Here is a 9462-nt window from a genome sequence, read left to right as displayed (position 1 = left end):
TAGTGAAAATTTTTGTATATATCTATAGTGATCTAAATAATTGTTAAGAATATGATGATATATCAAAATTGATAATTCTGTATTCAATAAAATTTTGAATTATGATTATTGTATTAATACTACAATTTTTGTTGTGGAGATTCTAAAAAAAAAATTTACAACAAACCAACCCCTTAAATATAAATTTCTAGCTATGTCCTTGTTGGGCACTGAGTGCCATTGACATTTGGTCACCCAGGACAAGTGCCGATATTCAGCACTCATTGCCAGCCAATAGGCACATGCCTCTCCGACTTCAAATTTCCAACGTCTTATCATAGATATAAATATATATATATATATATTTTTTTTTTTTTCCAAACATCATCTTATCAAAATCTAATTTGATAATCCAAAATTATCAACCTTGAGGTGTTAGAAACTCATTTAAACTCATCAATTCAAGCTTCAATCACTAAATTTCTTGCTCTTTAACTATGTCAAAATGCAAAGCTCAACTTCTAAGTTTCACCACTTTTCATTTCAGTCCTTTAAGTTTGTATTCTATCATTTTAGTCTTCTAAGTTTTAATCCTCCTCAATTCAGTCCTCAGTTAATATTCCATCTATTCCTGCCGTTAACTTGCCCAAAAACTATGTCGTTTTGGCCTTAATTTAGAATTGGTTATTTCACTACTGAAGCATCTCTGGTAAGAATTGATGACGGACTACAACTACTCTAAATGAAAACCAACATCCTCCTCTACCAATATACTTCAACCACTCTGGTAAGATCTAGGTTATTTCACATATGGGTTATGACACTTTTCACCACATCAATTATTTATGTAGTACATATGAGTTGGAAATGGGTTTTCAATTCTAACTGATTTTCTTCCCAACGTTACTTAGCCATGAATTACAACACTCAAGTAGTGGTCCTAAATTGTAGTTGTATTGTACCTGTTTGAGAGATCAAGAGATTGAGAGCGAGAGCGAGAGACAGATCGAGGGAGAGAAAGAGGACGTATTTCGGTAGCTCGACTCAGGCCAATACTTGGCGGCTCCGCTCAATCTATCTCTCACTTTCCCTCTCGGTCTCTTGGTCTCTCTTTCTCCCTTTTGGTCTCAATACTCGATAGCTCTGTCCTCTCTTGTTTGCTATTTTAAACCCCGTTTGGTACAGCCACTCAAACACATGTTTTTAATTTTTAAATAACATTACATGTATTTCTACACAGTTTTTCACCCACACGTATTTCCACACATGTTTTCATATTTTAAGTGCATGTACCAAACACCCCCTTAATGTCTGGGTTTTTATTTTTATTTTTTTTAATTAACTTTTTTAATTACGATATAAATAATAAAATAGAATTTAAATATTAAATTAAGGCCAAAATGACGTCGTTTTGGGCAAGTTAATGGCATGAGTGAATGGAATGATAACGAAGGACTAGATTAAGAAGGATTGAAACTTAGAGGACTGAAATGACAACATGCAAACTTAAAGGACTAAAATAAAAAGTTGTGGAATTTAGAGAGTGAGTTTTGCATTTTAGCCTAAAAACTATGTTCAATTCATCCTAAACACATAGTTGTAGTGTTAGCATCAACTTTTTAAACCTAAATTGATTATCAAATCTGATGATGCCAAAAATCGTCAGTGAGCCACACGGTCCTCACGTACTCTAAACAGAACCTGCGAAACAGAAACAAAGAAGACCTTGCAAAGAGTACCGGTGTGGTACCAGTCAAATACCCTCCGAAGGTTAAGTTAGAGAACTTTCACAACTTTAGAGTGCCAGAACTGGGGTAAATTATGCTTACCTTGGTTTGTGAGGGTTTTGGGGTTTTTATAATAGCGTAGAGCTGGCATTCGTTTCTTGGCGGAGAGGGTCTTTTCTTGTAGGGAAGATCTTCATAAATACATGTAATTGATGGGATCCTTTCCTTATAGGGATTCCCTCGATTACGGTTAATCGTGGGGTGCAAGATATTTCCTTGTATAGATATCCGTGGGGGTCAAGCAAGGCCATGCTAGATTTGTCATGCTCTTTATTCCTGTCGACTTCTTTTACTCTCGTCAGCCTCTCTCTTTTCATCAGCCTGGGGATTCTCATCATCTCATATAGATACCGTCGGGTATTATGGTAATGTTGTCGGCTTATGGCGATGTCAATTTCATAATACTTCGCATGCGTACGAAGCTGACGGGCTTAATGGAGTCGTCAGCTTCTTTGTATGTAAAGAGTTTATTTCTTCCTAAAAACACCCATGTCAAAATCCTTGCATGCAGGTAGAAATACTCAAACCTCTGGCTGTTTGATCTTTGATTATTGCTTCCAATTTATCAAACACATGTTTGTCTTTGCGAAAAGCTAAAAGTCTGTGAGTATCTAATATCAGCAGTGCGTGGTTTGACTTTGTGATTGGCCATGTTTTAAGGATGCCATTTGCAAATGAGTTTGATATCCACTCCTTATTGGTAGAGGCTATGAGAGAATAGAGAATAGTGTTCATAAACTTATTGACAAAGGATATGACAGAATAGACACAACAGTGTTCATAAAAAAAAAGTGGGAGATGTACACAGTTTTTTGGGATTGGGTGCTAGAGGAATTATACACATGAGGAAAGTGGAATTATTTGGGTGAGGGCACCAATAACATAGCCAGCCGAGTCTCTCACAATTACCCTAATTCCAACAGCATTGTAATCACGATATTGCACCATTAGAATTTACTTTGTAAACTGGGTAGTAAGAGGGATGCCATCTTACTTCACTACGGAACGCTAAAGGAGCCTATCTCTGTTCTTCTTGAGCCAAGAGAAATTCTTGGAAGTAATCAACTAATCATTGGCTTTCCAAATCTAGTGCATTTGCATGTTTTCATTCCTAACTCGATCATAATTTATTTTGTTCCATCAAAAAAGATATTGAAACTTGGCCCTTCTCAACTAAAATTTTTTATTCCACCTTGATCATATGAGATACAAAATTAATTATGAGAAATGCTACAGTTGCAAACTATTTTACGATATTTTTACAAACTGTTGATGTAGCTAACTTCTTATTGGTTTTCATCAAAACCCACCATTAACATCATTTTTTTATTTACCAATAAATTCACCACATCAACAATTTATAAAAAAATTTGTAAAAAAAAGTTTGTATATCTAACATTACTCTTCTTATATATATAATTTGATCCTAAAGCAATATATATATATATATATATATATTTATATATATTGCGGGTTCAAAAACAACCACTATGAGAAAAGTGATAACAAAGATGATTTACCCAATTAATTTATAAAAAGATGGGCAAATATTCCACAATGGAAAATCTAAACAGCAAATTGAAAGATAAGAAGGACCAAAGAAGACTTTTATAGATATACAAACTGGATTTCGGAGGTACAAGGGATAGGATAAAAGATTAAAATCTCTTAGACATATTGTTTTATTACAACTTTCTCTCTTTTGTTCTTCTCTAAGCTTACTCACCAAACTTTTTTGAATCCCTTCTCATGTTGCACCTCTCCACCTTTTATAGTCATTTTTCCCTACCCTCTCTTCCCAGCTAGCCTGTTTCCAGTTGGATTTGGGGGATACTTGTCCCATCACCCCTCTGTTCTGCCACTCTTTGATCATGAAATAGGACTTTTAAGGATGTTTCCACTGTTCAGACTAGTCAATTAGCATTTAAAGTGGTAGAGATTATGTGTAAAACTTCATTAATGTGGAGGTGATTGTTTTAGTGTGTGTTTGGCAAAAATTAAAAAGCCAGCTTATTTTACTATTTGGCTTATTTTTGCTACTATTCATGGTCTTTACTATACTATTTCAGCTAACTTCTACCTTTATCTATAATACTTTCAACAAAAAGTTTTCAGTTTTAGCAAAATAAACGGATCCCAAATAGACCCTTGGTGGTGCTTATCCTTTTTTTGTGCTTCCTGGGGTGAGTTTAATGGAAGGTGGCATCTTGGTTCAGAGGAGAATTGGTTACCCGTGATCCTTTTGTCAACTGTCACAGGGAGGGCTCAGTTCATCACCTCGGCAACTGACCTCGGTAATCATAGTAGTTCGGGCCTTTGTGGAAATGATTCTAGGAGGTTCTCTTCTGTCTATCAAATCACTTCATCCTTATTCGTGCCTTTGGGTTGGATTTACCCTTACAAAAATGATCTTATTGGGCTTTTGGTTCTCAACCCAGGCTCGTATTCATTCCCCATATATATATATATATATATAGGCAAAGAGAAGAAGAAGAAGTAATGACTAGGCTACTGATCATACATTTTCCCAAAAGAAAGACATTTTATTCCCATACAAATTCATGGTCCATAATTCATGATACTCTAAATTCTTTAATTTAAAAAAAAAAAAAAAAAAAAAAACTCAATATCGGCTAAACTTGACTTGAATTGAGTAATTTTGTGTATTGGATTTGTTAAGATCATGACACATGGTCAAAAATAAAAATGTGTTATAATCCTAACAGATCATGCACGGCGCACTGGACCTAACCTTTGCCCCTTGCGGCCCACATTTGCAAACATTAATCATAACTGGTATTATTTCTTCATTGCAATTTCAATTCAATTAATGCTTTGCATTTAATAAGTTTATATATATAATAAGTGTTTTGTTCATTATGTTTGACAAAATAAGTTATGTTCAAACAATTTTGTATCATAATTTTTTTTTTTTACAATATCAAAGTGATTTATGGTTGGAATAAAATAATATTACTTCTATAAGAATGTTATGCATTGATCATAAAGAATGTAATGCTAAAATTTATTGTGACCAAACATTATGAAGCCAAATTTGCACAATATATATTGAAGTTTCAGCTGCATTGGTAATTAATTTCGACACCCTAATAAGATTGTTTTAATACAACTAATAACACAATTTTATTCTAATTTGTTGAAGTGATAAGTTGTGAGTGATGAAAAATAAAAGTGATATTAATTATTGGATCCATATAAAAATCATTATTTATTATTTACAACTAGCATGTAGTCTTTCTCCAAAAAAAAAAAAAAAAAAACTAGCATGTAGCCCGCATTGTGAGGCTACAATTCTACATACACTAGATTTGTATATCATATATTTAGCTATAGTATTTTAATATTTTTAGGTTTTTTTTTTTATTTTTTATTTATTTTAACTCTCTTTTGATTGTATCTTATATTTAACTTAAAGTGGAACTTAAACCACTTTCTAAAAAAAAAAAAAAAAAAGCTTAAACCATATGATAATTTCACGTAATTTTTTGTTAGCACTTATTTTGAATATTCTATCATACAACTTTAAGGAGTTGTTTTGATCCTAATTAACCTGTGTACAATTATAATTTGGTCAATAACAAATATTTTTCATTTTATTGGGTATTAAAATGAAATTTATCATGCCCACACAAAGCTTCTAGCTGTTTACATAGTCCATAAAATGCCACATATTATCCCAAGATCAACTTTAAGGTGGTTTAGATCATAGGTATTTAGACCAAAAAAAAAGGATTAAATTAGGTGTATGATTTGTTTACTCTTTGTTTTTTTCAATGAATAATTAACTTGGTATAATTTTTTTTTTTTTTTTTGAGAACAAGATACAAAAATAAAAATTTATAAATTAGACACGTGACACAAAATTGGACTTTAATTGAAATTGTGGGGGTGAAAGGCCAGGGAGCCCATATCCATGTATATATTGGGCCAGGGGCCCAATCCGAGGACATTAAACAACCCAAGGACTGGCAAACACCTTCAAAAGGATCTGTGTTAATAAGTGAAGAAATGAAATCTGATCAAAGCCACCCTGGGGGTGGTGGGTGGTCCGAGGAAGAACCCCTTCTCGGCTAGGCAAGGCCGAGGATAGAAGGCATGGTCTGCCATCAAGAGCAACATTCCAGACCATTCCATGAAAGAGGATAGGTATTAAGAAGGAACAAGACAAAGGAAGACCTTGAAATATCTAAGAGAAAGTTGCTACTATCACATTGAATACTCTACAGCTAATTGAATTGTGCTTTTCAGCCTTACAACCACTTCCAAAGACTTTAGAGATGGACTGATGGGACAAGTATTACTATTAGTCTAAATCTACAGGTGGACGGTGGAAATGAATGGAGGATAGTATAAAATAGAGGAGAAACCCTGATAAAGAGGGGGGGGGTGGAAAGAAAAAAAGGAAAGAGACCATAGCAACTAAGAAACGAGACCTGTAACAAAGCTTTAAGAGCTATATTTAAGAATCAGTCTCCTCGGACAAATCCAATGGTGTTTTTCCCTAGTAAACTTATGTTATCTTTCTCTCTTTGTCATCAAAATCTATTGGTCGATTATCCGATTCACTAAAGCCCAGTTTTCCAACCCATTCTCTACAAATTTATTGTATTGGGCTCATTGGGCCAACATCCCATACGTTTTGGGCTTGGACTGTAAATCGTGACCCTATACTTGGCGTCGTCTATGGGAAAATCTAATGTTTTAGCGAGTTTAACGCTCAACATACCGAGGCGATGCAGCGGGATGTCGATCATTGGCGGAGGAGACCATTTCGGCAATGATGCATGCTACGTGGAGGATTGGCACGTGGGGTACAATATTGGGGGCTTTTGATATCAAGTACATACATTGTACCTCTGTCAATGGCCAGGTCCTCCCGGACTTGGTGGCCAAATTCGCTAAACCCTCATTAGAAGAAGTGACAGAAGCACGACACATGAATGGAAAATCAGTTGGCATGGCCTCACTGCACAGGATCCTTTGTCTAGGAGGATATATGTTGATGGTACTACAAATCAAAGGGGATTCGGAGTGGGGCTAGCTCTATGACATCTCTGAAAAGTGATTAAACAGAACCTAAGGTATGCCTAGGTCATCGGGCCAGATGCTTGGGGGAAATTAACACTATGACATCTCTGAAAAGTGATTAAAATGAACCTAAGGCATGCCTAGATCCTCGGACCAGATGCTTGGGGGAAATTAACACTATGACATCTCTGAAAAGTGATTAAACAGAACCTAAGGCATGCCTAGGTCCTCGGACCAGATGCTTGGGAGAAATTAATACTATGACATCTCTGAAAAGTGATTAAACAGAACCTAAGGCATGCCTAGGTCCTCGAACCAGATGCTTGGGGGAAATTGACACTATGACATCTCTGAAAAGTGATTAAACAGAACCTAAGGCATGCCTAGGTCCTCGGACCACATGCTTGGGGGAAATTGACACTATGACATCTCTGAAAAGTGATTAAACAGAACCTAAGGCATGCCTAGGTCCTCGGACCAAATGCTTGGGAGAAATTAATACTATGACATCTTTATAAATATTGAACAGAACCTTAATACATGATGGTCCTCTCGGATCACTTGCTTTGGATTCAACATTCTTTGATGGTTGCACAGTTCGCAGCATAAGCACATGGTCATTTTCCTTATTATTTCTACGTAGTTAATTTATTTAAGTTAGTAGCCATGCGCTACTGTCGGCTTTAATAAAGTCAGGGTGACAACTTTTCATTATCGTTAACAGCATCAATTCTAAGTCCCATTAGAGGGAAAAATAACAACACCACCATTCGTAAAATAGTTATTGCAGAGAAATGAAAAATTCATAAAGTAAAAAGTGCAGCCCTTTTTATTAAATAAAGGAAAGGTACATTATACATAGCGGCAAACTTCCACTACAGAACAGAAGGAGAAGGTTAGGGTGACGAAGAGAAAGAGAAATCCCTCATTGAGACCCCTTTTTTCTCCTAACTACAAGATGTTCTGCTATCAAGGCTGAAAAACAGGAAACCTGTCTATCCTTGTTCTTGTTGATTTGCTTGATCAATCTTGGATCGTTTTTACATTTATGCACACATGATATATGTTGCCAGATGAAACCTAAACTTTGTCACACCAAAAATCTGATGCGATCTACACTTGCCTTGGGCCTTGGCTGGAGGAGGAGAGTCTTCTTTCATGCTCGGTTGAAAGGCAGGAACATCTTTGGCCTCTGCTTCCTTCGCCTTGACTGCATCATCCTGGGCCTTGGTAGCATCCTTGGTTTCTGAGGAGGGCTTGGTTTCTTTGCCCTTACCTTTATCCTTGGCCACCTCATTCCCTAGGCCTTGGTCACCATCTTGGTTGGATCCTTTGGAAGCCCTGAAGGGTTGAAAACTTAAGATTTCTAGAGAACTCAAAGATCTGTAAAGTGAAGAAGAACAATTCCTTTGGAACGCCTTATATAGAAGGCAAAATCTAGTGGGAGTTAATTCGCTCGAAATTCAAAGAGAGAGTCACAAGTTGGAAAAATCCCGCTCAATTTCCAACAAAATCCTCAACCGTTGGATCTGCATCACATCGTAGAACGCAGGGAAAATGGAGCCACAAGAATTTAATTAAGGCGCGCTTCGTATACTGAAACATCAGGAACGTGACTTGGATAGTTAAAAAGATATCTATACAGTCATAGGTGATGTAAAATGGGCGCAAAGGAGCTATCATCACATCGAAATCCTTCTTTCCTCCCAGGGAGTAGGAAAGAAGAATCTCGAGGGGCTATTGTGGGGGTGAAAGGCCAGGGAGCCCATGTCCATGTATATATTGGGGCAGGGGCCCAATCTGAGGACATTAAACAACCCGAGGACGAGCAAACACCTTCAGAAGGATATGTGTTAATAAGTGAAGAAATGAAATCTAATCAGAGCCACCCCGGGGGTGGTCCGAGGAAGAACCTCTCCTTGGCTAGGCAAGGCCGAGGATAGAAGGCATGGTCTGCCATTAAGAGCAACATTCCAGACCATTCCATGGAAAATGATAGGTATTAAAAAGGAACAAGACAAAGCAAGGCCTTGAAATATCTAGGAGAAAGTTGCTACCATCACATTGAATGCTCTGCAGCTAACTGAACTGTGCTTTTCAGCCTTACAACCACTTCCAAAGACTTTAGGAAGGGACTGATGGGACAAGTATTAGCACTATTAGTCTAAATCTACAGGTAGATGGTGGAAATGAATGTAGGATAGTATAAAATGGAGGAGAGACCCTGATAAAGGGGGGGGGGGTGGAAAGAAAAAAAGGAAAGAGACCATAGCAACTAAGAAACGAGACCTGTAACAAAGCTTTAAGAGCTATATTTAAGAATTAGTCTCCTTGAACGAATCCGAGGATGTTTTTCCCTAGTAAACTTCTGTTATCTTTCTCTTTTTGTCATCAAAATCTATTGGTCGATTATCCGATTTACTAAATCCTAGTTTTCCAACCCATTCTCTACAAATTTATTGTATTGGACTCATTGGGCCAACATCCCATACGTTTTGGGCTTGGACTGTAAAACGTGACCCTACAGAAATTATATATACGATTACTATCTTAACAAGTTACCAAAAAAAAAAGAGAAAAAAGTGTTTTTAGCAAAATTGTTCAGCATCTGTGCCACTAACCACACAAGAATCAAGATTAGAAAAGC

This window comes from Quercus robur, chromosome 11, assembly GCF_932294415.1.
Source record: "Quercus robur chromosome 11, dhQueRobu3.1, whole genome shotgun sequence".
In the NCBI taxonomy this organism is placed as follows: domain Eukaryota; kingdom Viridiplantae; phylum Streptophyta; class Magnoliopsida; order Fagales; family Fagaceae; genus Quercus; species Quercus robur.
The sequence above is the reverse complement of the archived record's forward strand: the minus strand, read 5'-3'. Positions refer to the sequence as shown.